The sequence below is a fragment of the Aplidium turbinatum genome, chromosome 4, assembly GCF_918807975.1.
Source record: "Aplidium turbinatum chromosome 4, kaAplTurb1.1, whole genome shotgun sequence".
NCBI classification, from domain to species: domain Eukaryota; kingdom Metazoa; phylum Chordata; class Ascidiacea; order Aplousobranchia; family Polyclinidae; genus Aplidium; species Aplidium turbinatum.
In genome coordinates, this window is record NC_137475.1 from 27,047,489 (window position 1) to 27,061,763 (window position 14,275).

Below are 14,275 nucleotides of genomic sequence, written 5' to 3' on the forward strand. Positions count from 1 at the left end.
GGCTATGCAGAAAGAGCCTGTCTCCCTGGCCCGCTCCGCCATTCTAAATTTGCGGACGGGCTATATAGCGTTTCGATCCACACTCTCCCTCCACAGGTACCTCGACTCCCCAGCCTGGCCCTCGCGACCTAAGCTGGTGGACTTAACCCTCCGGGTGCATCGTCACCCCATAAATCACGCTGCTCCCCGCCGCCGCGGGGTGTGGCAGGCCGGTTTCTTAAAGTCTTCGGCCTGGCTATGTTTGTTTGTACTCTCTCACCGTGTCAATCTTTTGTACCGTGAGCCACTGACGCAAATAAAACAGTTCAACACTCTACGGTGCGATACTGATGAGCCCAGCCTCATGTGCGAAACACGTGTCTCTCGCTGTCTATTCGATGCTACAATCGGCTGCCCAGAAACTGACGGTATGGTATAGTAGGCCTACCTACCAACAAACTATAGGTAACCAACCATAACCATTCAAATAAAATAGCCAAGGTTCCCATCTGTCCAAATATGTAGACTGACTCCATAATAACACCCAAAATTATTAAACAAAGTGTACTGTAGTAAAAAATGTATTTAAGCATCAAATAAATGCAATTTCATCTAAATTTGCCCGAAAAAATGGAAAAAATCCGTTTGTTTAGAATATCTGCCCAATAGACGCATTTAGAACAAAATGTTCTTTTAGAGCATATAGGAACATAGCTGTTCTGCAACTTTTAAGCCTACTCCCAGCTTTCTAGGAGCATTATACAAAAAGTTATGCTGTTTTCATGGATTATGACCTTTGCGTGACCCATGGGGCTGGGTGGCACACTCGATTTTGGGTGCCACATCAAAAAAATATTTTTAAAGTCAATATTAGACCTTATGACACCTTTTTATCAGCCCTCTTCATGAATATGACAGAAAAACTTTTTTTCACTCCACCCTATTCCAGAGGGAATGAGTTCGATACTACACGGAAGCTTTTTTTTTTTAAACTAAATTTTGACCCCAAGTGACTCAATCGTAGGGATACGAAACTTCATCCGCTTTTGGCTTATCCGCAGCACTAGAAGGGTTACTTTTTTTTCTAATTTACAAAGTATTTTACTTTTTATGGGTTATATAAGAAGAGTTAAGTTGGTTTTAAAGTAATTTAAGGTTTTTAGTTGAAAGCAAGCCTGCAGTAAAGCGTAAAAAAAAAGTCAAATTGGCAAATGATGTTGAAGGAACAACGGAGTTGCGCGTCCCGTAATGTACTCAATCGTCAGGCTGCTGCATTTTTGTGGTGTTCTGTGGCCTCAGTCCAATTTTTTAGGATGCAACCTAGTTCGTACTCTGAACAGTTCTTACCCTCAGTTCGTACCCTGAAAAGATCAAGAAAAAATTAAAAAAAGCCGAAGTCGCTGATCGCAGTTTCCGCAAACAAACAAAAACTCTTAGGATCATTACCGGAAATTTTAAAATGTTTGCGGAAACTGAGGAAAACGGTTCTATTTTTTTTCTTGATCTTTTCAGTTTGTTTGTTTGCTGAAACTCTGATAAGCGACTTCGGCTTTTTTTAATTTTTTCTTCTCGATCTTTTCCTAACCCTAAACCTTTTAAAATGTTTGCTAAAACCGCAATCAAAGACTTCGGCAAACTCTTAGGATCATTACTGGAAATTTTAATATGTTTGCGAAAAAACGGAAACTCCGATCAGCGACTTCAGCTTTGTTCTATTTTTTTCTCTCGATCTTTTCAGTTTGTTTGTTTGCGAAAACTGCAATCAGCGACTTCGGCTTTTTTTAATTTTTTCTCTTGATCTTTTCAAGGTACGAACTGAGGGTACGAACTGTTCAGGGTACGAACTAGGTTGCACCCATTTTTTATGTTATTTCAAATATGAGTAATAAAGTTTATTTAATTTGTTGGAATTTGAGAATTTCTCTGGGTAATTTTTCGTTCGTCGTAAGAGGATGTGACCGTGTTTGCCGAACGAAACGGCGCATTACATTTTTGCTCTCAACAAGATAGTTTGGTGGCTGTAAAAAGTTATATATTTCTTTAAAAAAATGGTTTTATCAATGTCAAGTTTACTTTTAGGTAGTGTTTTTTAGCAGTCAGTTTAGAGTAGGCTACGGTAAAATGCTTCTGGGTAGGCTAGTATCTAGCTCATACCCTTGGGGATACCAGCCCGAGAAACATCGTACCGTACGCGCCGCTGATTCAGTTGAATAAAACTATTCAATTTTTAACTTGTTAAGAGCAAAAATGTAATGCGTCGTTCTGTTCGGCAAACACGGTCACATCCTCTTATGACGAACGAAAATTACCCAGAGAAATTCTCAAATTCCAACAAATTAATAAAACTCTAACTTCATTATGCATATTTGAAAAGACATAAAAAATTGGGCTGTAGGCTACTGAAATTAAAAATTGACCACAAAAATGCAGCAGCCTAACGATTGAGTCACTTTGGATCAAAATTTAGTTCAAAAAAAAAGAACGCTTCCTGGTAGGGGTGCAACCTAGTTCGTACCCTGAACAGTTCGTACCCTGAACAGTTCGTACCCTCAGTTCGTACCCTGAAAAGATCGACAGAAAAATTAAAAAAAGCGGAAGTCGCTGATTGCAGTTTAATAGCACAAAGCCGAACTCGCTGATCGGAGTTTCCGCAAACAAACTCGAGGGTTAGGGCATGGTTAGGGTTAGCGGAAACTGTGGAAAAATATTTGCTGAAGCTGCGATCAGCGAGGGTTAGGGTTAGAGCATAGATTACTCTGTGATTAGGGTAAAGGTTAGCGGAAACTGCGGAAAAATGTTTGCGAAACTGCGATCAGCGAGGGTTAGGGTTAGAGCAGTGGTTCTCAACGAGGGCGGTACAGCCCCCCGGGGGGCGTTTTGATTTTGCAAGGGGGCGGTATGATTATCTCAACTTGAGGGGGGCGTTTTGATTATTAGAGGGCATTCTGGTTTAACCCATTTTACCGACTAGCGTAACGATTTCGTCACATCATTGTCTGGATAATCTAGGCTACTCTACATGCTCGCACAATAGCAAAACAATTTCTCTTAAACCATCGTCGTATTTGGTTGACCAACCGTTTTGTTTACAAACGCTATCTATTTAAAATTTAAATTCAGTAATTTTTCAGTATATCGCAAAATCTGGTGAGTTTCATTATGACATAACCACTACTACCAGTATACTGTTTTCATGATCGCAAATATATATTTGCTTTTCGTAATTAATCGTTTTTGTTGGGGGGCGGTAAAATTTCGCCAGTTTATAAAGGGGGCATTTGGCCATAAAAGGTTGAAAAACACTGGGTTAGAGCATAGATTACTCTATGGTTAGGGTAATATATAGCGGAAACTGCGGAAAAATGTTTGCTGAAACTGCGGTCAGCGAAGGTTAGGGTTAGAGCATAGATTAGTCCATGGTTAGAGTAGGCAGAAACTGCGGAAAAATGTTTGCGGAAACTGCAATCAGCGACTTCCGCCTTTTTTAATTTTTCTCTCAATCTTTTCAGGGTACGAACTGAGGGTACGAACTGTTCAGGGTACGAACTAGGTTGCATCCTCCGGGTGGTATCGAACTCATTCCCACTGGAACACCAGCCCGAGGACTATCGTATGCGCCACTGACCCAGTTGACTATGATTGTCGAATTTAGAACTTATATAGAGACCTTTTTCTTGTTTTCTCGTCTTTTGCTTTAAATAAGGAAAATAAAAAAAACATGTTTAGTGACGTCATAACCGGTCAAATAGTGCTTCAGATTCAAAGACCGGAGCCGGTCAAACAGCCACTGCCTTAAAAGAACGGTAGGCACTTTAACATTACCCACTGGTCGAAGAGGTACGCAATCATGCGTGACATGTTCATTCGCGATTCAGCTGATTTCAGTCATGTGACTCGTGACGTGATATTCTGATCAAAAATTTTGATACAAAGAAATTTAACTGAATGCTTCACCACAACCAGCGTTGCCTAATGGTTAGGGCAGAGGAGTAGGCTATAGTAATTTCGATTTCGTGGGTTCGATTCCCACCCTCTGCTAATACTATTTTTTCTTCTGCAACTGAACTGAGTGCAAGAAGGATCTTAATGGTAGCCACTTTAACAAGTCGAAATTGTGAATAAAACACAAATATTGATTGAACATAATTTTGAAAAATTACTTTGAATTTGGTGCATTCTGAGAGCATTTTCAAGAAAAATGTGGGTATGAATATTCCCGTAAAATGGTGCTGTCAGGTGGCATAGCAAAAGGATAAGATCATGTTTTCTTGGGCATATTTCGGAAATAAAGCTAAGTCTCTATGTTTTCTTGTTAATTCCAGACTGCGGAGATGTTTAAATGTTTGGTATTGGCAAAACTCGCTCTTGTAATGCAGTTTCGTTTAAAATTAGGCAAGTTTTTTTAGACTGAAAGCATCATTCCCAAGCATAAAGAGACTGAAAGCATCATTCTCAATATCGTGACGCCACACGCGTGCCAAAGGAGGTTGTAACCCCCCAACCCCCCCTTGGCTACGCCACTCGTCACTGATATCTCAGACTACTTCATGATATCCCAGTATAGTTTTAGTTTAGACTTTATCCAATCCTCTCTCACTAATCACTATAATAGGCTTACAGAACACTATGCTACATTGGCATACCTGTGGTGTAGGTGGATTGGGCCATGTATTTCGTATTGGCTTAGTCTATAAAACAACATTGTTACAGTAATTGCTTTGACAAAGCAATGCAAAACATATTAAATGCCTTAATCTACGTCGTTAACTACTAAAACATTTTGAGGGGGGGGGGGCATGGCCCAATGCCCCCCCCCCTGCGTACGCTACTGGGTGTGCCTGTTATCTTAGGTTGGTTGCAGGCAGAGTTTCGGTCTGACAGTTGGCTTGATTGTTCAATAACTAGACTTCTTTCAGACGCTGACAATAGTAGGTTACTAGTGTTATTGCTGGTGGTGTAAATTTTGAAATGCCTACTTTGTGTTGTTGAATAACCAGACGCTGACACGCAGTTTAGTAATACTGCTTGTAACATCACTTTTGCAAACATACAATTGTGATTGGTCATACTTTTTCCTTTGTCTGCAATGCCAGGAAAAAACAAGTCTATTAACTATCTTACATTTGACAGTTTTCAGACTATAAAGGGAGTCTATGCGCCCGCCCTTTTAGTCATAAACTGGCAACAGTATTCCTACAATTGTACTATTTTTAACTTTCAAGGCATCAAAAATAACCTGAGTTACCTGATTCTTTTAAATTGATGAATTATTGCAAACGAAAATCATGTGCGTATTGGCATAACGTTGTCTTAACGTTGTTTCAGTGCTTAATGAGTATGACTTGCTTGTGAAAGAAATTTTTGTGGCAGATCTGTTGCGTCATGGATTACTTGGCATCTACGTTAACGAACGACTTACTGATGCAACTACAACGTTTCTATTTCAACGTCACAAAAAACGACTTTTTTCTAGTTGTAGGTTTAAATAACACAACATTGCATTATTTGTTGATTTAGCATGAAGGCTTCGCCCGCCGGTCGTCAAAACTCCCCTTTTAAAAATTTCTGGCTACGCTACTCTCAATGCCCCCCCCCCCCCCCTTGACAAAATCCTGCGTACGCCACTGGGCACACCTGCTTTACATTAAAAACTATCAAAAAAGTCTCGTGGCCTTTGCAACAGACGGTTTATTTAAAAAAAAAATGCTGTAACAAACCTACTACTTTCAATACCTCCAGTATTAGCCAAACACTTTTTCCTTCAACAGAGGCTTAAACCACCTCCGCAGGTGGCTTATATCTTTCGGCTTTTAAGCCGAGTATAAGCCTTGCTAAAGCGTAGGTCTGCTTTCTGAATCGCAAAATTGACGCTTAACGCAGACTTTTGTCCAGACAGACTTAAGCAGCCTTCAGTTCAGTTCAGTTGTTTTTATTTCTGACCATCATATCAAAACAATACACGTCAACATAGCAAAGGTCGAGAAAAAGGTAGAAGCGACAAAACGCGAACGTTAAAACGTGCTTGAGACCGAAGTAAGTTATTGATTTGAAAGAAATTTGGCACGGTCGCAATACACCTTTAGAAAAATTTAAGATATAAAGGAAAAATAAAAAAAGAAAATGTTACAAAAAAAAAACAAACAATTAAACAACATATATTTAGGCTATAGCTTTCTTAGCCCACATTAGCTTTAGCTGATATATTTAAGATTTGTATGGACAGTTGCTATGAAGATCGGCCATGGTGCGTTATCAAGAGTGCTGATGGTTGTAAGGGGAACACGTCTTGATGCGTTTAGCTCATAGCAAAGAAGAGCAAGGCAGGCAAAGAAAACCCCACAAAGAAATCCTACCACGGGCAAAGCCATTTCAAGCGCAACGCACCATAGGCCTTGCACGACTCACAAAATAGATAGGTTATAACTTGACGACAGGAAAACAATGACAAAAACAAATAAAACAAACTAGCAAAAACAACATCATCATCTTGCGGAAATTCAATTATACCCAGGGAAGTTATATCTTGATTAATTGATTGAATCTTTATCCTCGGACTGGGAAAGCTTCTTGCAGAGCTTAATCCTGGCAGTTTCGCATACTTGTAGAGGCTTTAAATCACTGACGCAGGCCCGGTCACCGAGATTGACAGAGTGAAGTTTCCGATTGTTGAAGTCTTGTTGCCGGGGAACTATTCCATCCATTAGATGTCGCTGAATAGAGAGCAGTCCTTAACGTGCGTTGCTCAAGCGCACACCCCGAGAGTCGAACCAGCGCCGCTTGATCTTGAAGCTTCTTCGTTCCAGAAGTGACGCGCTAACCAATTGAGCTATCGGGGCGGCATGAAGGATATCAAGCGTGCTTTGATAAAACTTGCGTTGATAAAGCGATAATTTTAGACTCCAGTCAGCTAAACTCGTCACCTCCACACTGATCCAACGTTAGCAAACGTTAAATTAATGCAAAAACGACAGGCATCGCCAGCTGGGATGTAGTAGTGGCATGTCACAGTAATATGATAAATTTGGGTTAGGCTACAGTATGTTTTACACGTTAAACCATAACAAAAGTAAAAGAAAAAAAAAAAAAATCCAATTCGGCATGTTAGAAAAATAGATAAACAATCAGACAATAGCATGACGATCCCGTCCAAGATATTGATATAAAACAACTGGTTGGAGCACATGGCTACCGCTTCATCGAAAGATGGTGATTGGTCGAAGAGGATGGAAAAACTTCTGCAGACTCTGTAGAACTTCTGTGGACAAAAAAACACAAGAACCAGAAGGCCAGTAGGAGTACTTACAACCTTACTATTTTGCTAATAAATCTACACACATTGGCCTATCATTTCTGGGCAAAAAAAAAATATTAGTAAGTTTGGTGTATGTTATACCGGTACTTAGATAGGATTATTTCAAGGAAGATTTAGCTTGTTCATTTTTGATTTAAAGCTTTTTACAGTTTTGCATTCATTTCTTATAGTAGGAGGAAGCTTGTTCCAAACTGTTGGCCCCATGTACCGTATTGATTGTTTGCAAGTGTTAATTCTGCAATATATCGGAATATAAGGAGAATTACTTCTTGTTGTTAGGCTATTTGATTGTTTAGGCTACACATAATTATATCATTAAATGTTGTGGGAACTAGGTTTTTTGAATATTTAAACATGAAAGTTGCAATCTCTGTATTTTTCATGTGGTTAATTGATTTTAAATTATTGAGTTCCATTACACCTTTTATGCTTTCTCTGCGGTCAATGTCAAATACAATACGAAGAAAGTTATTGCATGTACGTTGCAGCTTTTGCAATGAAGTTTTGTTTTCATGACACCATGTTGAGATACAATATAATATCTGACTCTCAACTTAAGTCTGGTTTCTGAGTTCCGCCCTAAGATTTTCATCTGTCAGCCTCGACCTGTAACGACTTTTTGTAAAGTGCATTTTAGAAAAGAAATGTTCGCATAGATACCTGCTGCCGAAAGCAGATATTTATATAACCATTTGAGATTGTCAAATTGTTTTGCGGGCCGCACAAAATTCTTTGACAAGCCGCAGGGTCGTCACCTCCGATCTATGGCTTTAAACCTGAAATCAGGGTTGCCAGGTTGCTGAAAGAGTTTTTAGCCACAAGACACAAAAAAATACCGAAAATTAGCCAGTCCTTATATCGACCCTAATAAAAATTAAAAGTCATATGAAGCAATTAAAACACATTTCAATAAAAACAACTGACATAATTAAAAATTCATACAAACAATGTCACATTCTTGATCAAAAAGTTTCCTGTTAGCTCAGTGGCTATGCGCCCGGCTCAAAATCAAGCCGTAATGGTTGGATGCAACCCAATTCGTACCATGAACAATTCGTACCGTCAGTTCGTACCTTGAAAAGATCGAGAGAAAAAAAGCCGAAGTCGCTGATCGCAGTTTCCACAAACATTTTAAAATTTTCCGCAAACAAACAAAAACTCTTAGTCCCAGTCCCAGGTATACAAGTCCCCCCCCCACCCCCTTGGTAACTCATGACAAAGACAGGACTCAAGCTGCGTGGCTCTTTCGCCTAAGTTGTGTGATGTTGTAGTTGTTACCCTGTCAAAGTGCCTACCTAATTGAAATTAGAGTTGCCAGAGGTTAATATAAAAAAGAGCCCAAGCTTATGCAAAAAGTAGCCCAAGAGTAGCCCAATCTTTTTGATGGTTTTAAATTTGAGCCCAAGCAAAGAGATAGGTTAGTATACAAAATTTTTCCACAGCATTTGATCATCAGTCCCAAATTATAAGTGCTCTTCACATCTTTCAGACAGATTGGCAACCATACATTCACTCAATTGTTTGTTAAAATAATTACAAACGAGTAGGCTACCGGTAACTAATCACAAAAAATGGTTTATATGCATTTCGTGATAAGCTAATGCATCAAGAGTGTTCCCCTCAAGATCATCAACAGTTTTGATAATTCACCAAGGTCGATCAATGTAGAAACTATCTTTTTGTCTTGTTTTTTTACTCATATAAATTGTTAAAGAAAATTCACTAGCCCTTTTTTTCTCATTTTTCTACATTTGTAAAAACTTTATTAAGGTGTTGCGACCATGCCATAACTGATTGTCCTGTTTTAGCATCATGCACGTTATAGCGTCCGTGTTTTGTCGCATCTACCTTTTTATTGACCCCTGCTATGTTTGACATATATTGTTTTTCGTTGTGATGGTCAGAAATAAAAACAAACGGAACTGATGTCTTAAATAAAGTATGTTGAGAAAAAATATCACGTATCAATTATGCGGAACTACCAGTGCCGGATTAAGGGTCTGCTGGCCTGTAAGCACATTTTATAAGTGTCACGAAAATCAGGGTTGCCAACTAAAAAATTAGAATTATCAGATTTCGGATTTGCCAAATCATTGTGACAAAAATCGTTGTTGCAACTATAACACAGGGTACCGTGCAAAAACTTGGTCATATGCCTAACTAAATAACAGCTTTGCGCGTTTTTGAGATTGCAAACGCGTTTAGTTTTTGGAGGTCAATTTTATCGCTTTCAATACACAAAAGTGCCAATGTACCAACACATTATTGATCGGTTAACGTCTTTAACTCGTTTAAGTTGTGAAAACGAGCGTTCCCCAGAGCAATTCGTAGCCATTAGAGACAAGTACATTCTAAGTGCTACTTCAGTGTTCGGATATGCATTATAAGCATCAGTAGTGTGCAGCATTTTAAACATCTTCTGGGCACTTCTTGCTCCTGTTGTGTCATCGCGTGTTTGCTCTTTATAGTCTTTACACCAGCACATAAACTGACAAAATTCTGATGGGAAGTCGGGAGACAGGTCCTATAAATACTTATTACTTTAGAAAATAATTATTTTGAAAACATGACTAAATTTGTATTGATTTTAAAATGGCCTGGATCTTTGACAGGCCTGTAGGCACGTGCCTACTTTGCCTAATGGTTAATCCGGCACTGGGAACTACCAGGAATAACAAATCGAGGCTTTGTCAGTCCGAGAATAAAGATTCAAAACCAAACCAAACCAGATCTTTAGACATTCCTGGTTAACAGTTAACACAAGAAAATGAATTTATATCATTATAAGCAATTGTGACGTCAGAGTGGCTGTAAGTGACATTTGCTATATGCAAGCCGCGCCGCGCCGCGTACGCGTGAAAAGTTGAAATGACGAAGCCGCGCCGCTTACCGCGTAAACTTTAAAGAAATTAAACTTTCGTAAACGTATACTTTCAAGAAATTAAACTTTCGTAAACGTAAACTTTCAACTTTTCAAGAAAATCAGTTATGAAACTTCAAATTTAAATTGGAAACACGGATCAGTTTTTTTTCCTTCGGAAACCCTAAGCTGGAAAGCTATGCCAGGGTGGCCAGATTGGCCTTTTTAAGGCCAAATTTCTCGAATTTGGCCTTTTTTAAAGTCTGTTGGCCTTGGAAATTATACGTTTGGCCTTTTTCTAAATTTGGCCTTTTTTTTAATTTACCCTTCAAAATGCATAATAATCAATATTTCTCATATATCGTAACCTTACCAGATGAAACCATATTCACCATTGTTCAAAACATGTTCTATCGGGGATATAGTGAGCTCTTGTCCCCGTGTTCTATGCGTGTTTAATTGTAGTAATGTGACGCCGGCGCCGAGTCCGACTGCGCTCACCCGCTAAGGCAGCCAGTGGTGCCAGATGTCCCCACTGTAGCGGATTAAAACTCATTCGCTACAGTCTTTTTGTACTTGCTACCTTTTGGGCTACTTTCAGAATTATTTTTGCGACAATTTATTGAAATCCGGTACCAGTCATAAAATATCGATAAATATGAATATTATAGACATTATTTTGGAATTATAATGTCAACGCTCAAAAGTAGGTAGCCTATGCAGAAACGTAACGTGTTCACGTTTCAATCGATCGGTAGTCTAACACAACCGCCGGCTTGACAGCCGAGTACTGTGTAATGTGCAAGGTGAATATATTGCCAAAGCTAAGCAACATTTCTACACATGAAGAAACACCTAAATACCAAACTCCTCTTAAAGTTCTCTCACTAAATTTGTCCATGAAGTCACTGATTCAGAAAAAATAGCAGAAATTGATCTTAGTTTAACCATAGCGTGCCATGCATCTATTCGCTCAATCGATCACATTGGTGATGTGGTGAAGTATCATGGTAATATTTTCACTAGTTACTGCTGTAAAAACAGAAACAGAACACAAATTCAACTATTGGAAGTTATCATAAGAATTCGTTCTCACCTGTTGGACCAAAAAATGTGCTGCAAAGACTTCAAGTGCACCCCAAATATGATTGAATTGCACAACAGTGAGAATTTGTATATTTCATCAGAAAATGAAGAAACCAACTATTTAGAAGAAATTCTTCAATAATTCAATAAAATATAAGTAAATTTGTTAAATATATGTAATTATGTATACGGTATTTCATTATTTTTAATATAAACAGGTTAATATCCAATTGGCCTTTTTTATCTAATATTTTCCTTGTTTTGGCCTTTCTTTTTGTATTATTTTGCATTAAGACCTTTTTATAGTCTGGCAACCGTGATTACAATGCTTATTTTATCTTGTTTGAGTTTGGCTTAATTTTGCTACCTGTTTGGCCTTAATTTGGCCTTTTTTCTTGGTGAGTTTGGCCTTTTTTGCAAATTTCAGTCTGGCAACCCTGAGCTATGCAAACTGCAAATGGCTTGCAGTTGACATGGTTTTGGGGCTGGCGTGCAAGCTAGCTCGTACCCTGAAAAGATCGAGAGAAAAAATTAAAAAAAGCCGAAGTCGCTGATCGGAGTTTCCGCAAACAACTCGAGGGTTGGGGTTAGCGGAAACTGCGATCAGCGAGGGTTAGGGTTAAAGCATAGATTAGTCTAGGGTTAGCGGAAAGTGCAGAAAAATGTTTGCAGAAACTGCGATCAGCGAGGGTTAGCAGAAACTGAAGTCAGCGACTTCGGCTTAGTGCTATTTTTCTCTCGATTTTTTCAGGGAAAAAAAAAATTTAAAATGTTTGCGGAAACTGCGATCAGCAACTTCCGCTTTTTAAATTTTTTCTCTCGATCTTTTCAGGGTACGAACTGAGGGTACGAACTGTTCAGGGTACAAACTAGGTTGCACTCAGGGTTGCCAGATGGCCTTTTTTTAAGCCAAATTCCAAAAGTCTGGCCTTTTTAAATTGCAGTTGGCTTAAAAAAGTTGATGCAAGTTTGGCCCTTTTTATGGCTGCAAATTTTGACCGGTTTAGAAAGTATTATTTTAAGTAAATTGCAAATAAAAGTATCACTTATCATCATTTAAACTTAAAGCCTGAACTACATCCGTTTTATATCCAATTGAGCCCCGATAGCTCAATTGGTTAGCGCGTCACTTCTGAAACGAAGAAGCTTCAAGATCAAGCGGCGCTGGTTCGACTCTCGGGGTGTGCGCTAACGCACGTTAAGGACTGCTCTCCATTCAGCGGCATCTAATGAATGGAATAGTTCCCCGGCAACAAGACTTCAACAATCGGAAACTTCACTCTGTCAATCTCGGTGACCGGGCTTGCGTCAGTGATTCAAAGCCTCTACAAGTATGCGAAACTGCCAGGATTAAGCTCTGCAAGAAGCTTTCCCAGTCCGAGGATAAAGATTCAATCAATCAATTACTAGCTGCGGACAGGGTGGTTCTATTAAGTTGAACCGGGTTTCGGGACTATTGCTAAGTAGCCTAATTAGTGGAGTCTCTTAGCTTAGTCAGCAGTCAGTACATTGCACCAACAGCATAGTAAGGTGTAAGCAACTGATTCTGTAAACCATCTAAAAACTTCATAGACCTGCTGATTATAGGGTAATAATAATGGATAGAACCAATTTTATTAGAAACAGTTATATTTTAATCATTTTTTTGAAAGGTTAAGGTACAGCCTATTCTCCAAGTATTGTTATATCATGCAGTGGCATAGCATAGCCAGGGGGGGTTGAACCCCCTGGCACGCGTGTGACGTCAAGATATTGAGAATGATGCTTTCAGTCTATGTCTCTAAAACAAAGTTAGCCTAATTTTAAACAAAACTGCAGTAAAAGAGCGAGTTTTGCCAATACTAAACATATCCCAGACCACCTGTCGCTGGGCGTTGTCTTAGGCGAACACGTCGGGCTTCGTCTGTCGGCCTTCAAACCCCCCCCCCCCCCCCTTTCAAAATTCCTGGTTCGCACTGAAAAAGCATTGCTCGGAAGATGCTGATTGCTGGTGTGGCAGGTATGCCAAGATATTTCAAAGCTAACTCCTTTAACAGGGACATCTACTCAATGTTGTTACGCCACCAGCCAAAGTATCGCAGAGTCGCATATGCATGTGGATTGAAAAAAAGCATTGCACGATTGTACATGTGTACAAAGCGTGAAGAAAATTGCGCACTTAGTTTCTTTGATTGCTCATGTAAGCGAGTAATGTAGGACGTAGGTGCATACTTTGAACATTTGTATTGTTTCTGTTTTAGCCAATATATTATTGATTCATTTAAATAAAACTCAACTTTTACATGCTGCGTAATTTTTAATGAAGAGTTTATATATCTTTTTGGAAAGTTTGTGATATTTTAGGAATAAAATGTGTTTTTCCTAGTGTTTTGGAAATTTAAATTGTGCATAGAATACCTTATATATGCTTTGACTCCTTTTTGGGACTGCTTACAAAAAATTGGCTGGTTTGAAACCAGTTTTTGGTTTATAGATTTTGGCAACCTTGGTTACTTTTGAGGAAATTGTGCGATGGTGACTACATCAGCTAGAAAGCATATTTCTCCTTTGTATAAGTTTTAAACCAATTTAAGCAAAATTCTCTTACTTCAATTAGTATTTCGGACACACAATAAGGCAAATCTCGTTGCAAAGATCATTAATAGAAGATAAGATAAATGGTAAAAGAAACAAAGGCAGACTAACAATGATTTATCAATGAACTTATTTATCATATTATTATATATTTATTTATTAATGAACAATCACTAAGTGGACAAAATTATGTTATGAAAGTGAAGTACAAACAGCTCATGGTTGAGAACAATGGCGCATTGTATCCAACCCTCAATGCCAGGAAGGAATATAATGATGATGATAAGTTTAACTAATTTATTTTAGGTAGTGTAGAATGACCTTCAAATGCGTTATGATGATGCCTTAAAAAGTTTATTTTTTTGTGCTAAAGTTTGTACCCTAAAATACATTTATGTAACATGCTTCCATTTTTTAGATTTGAAAACAGAATATATATATATTATAATATACATTCTTTTTTG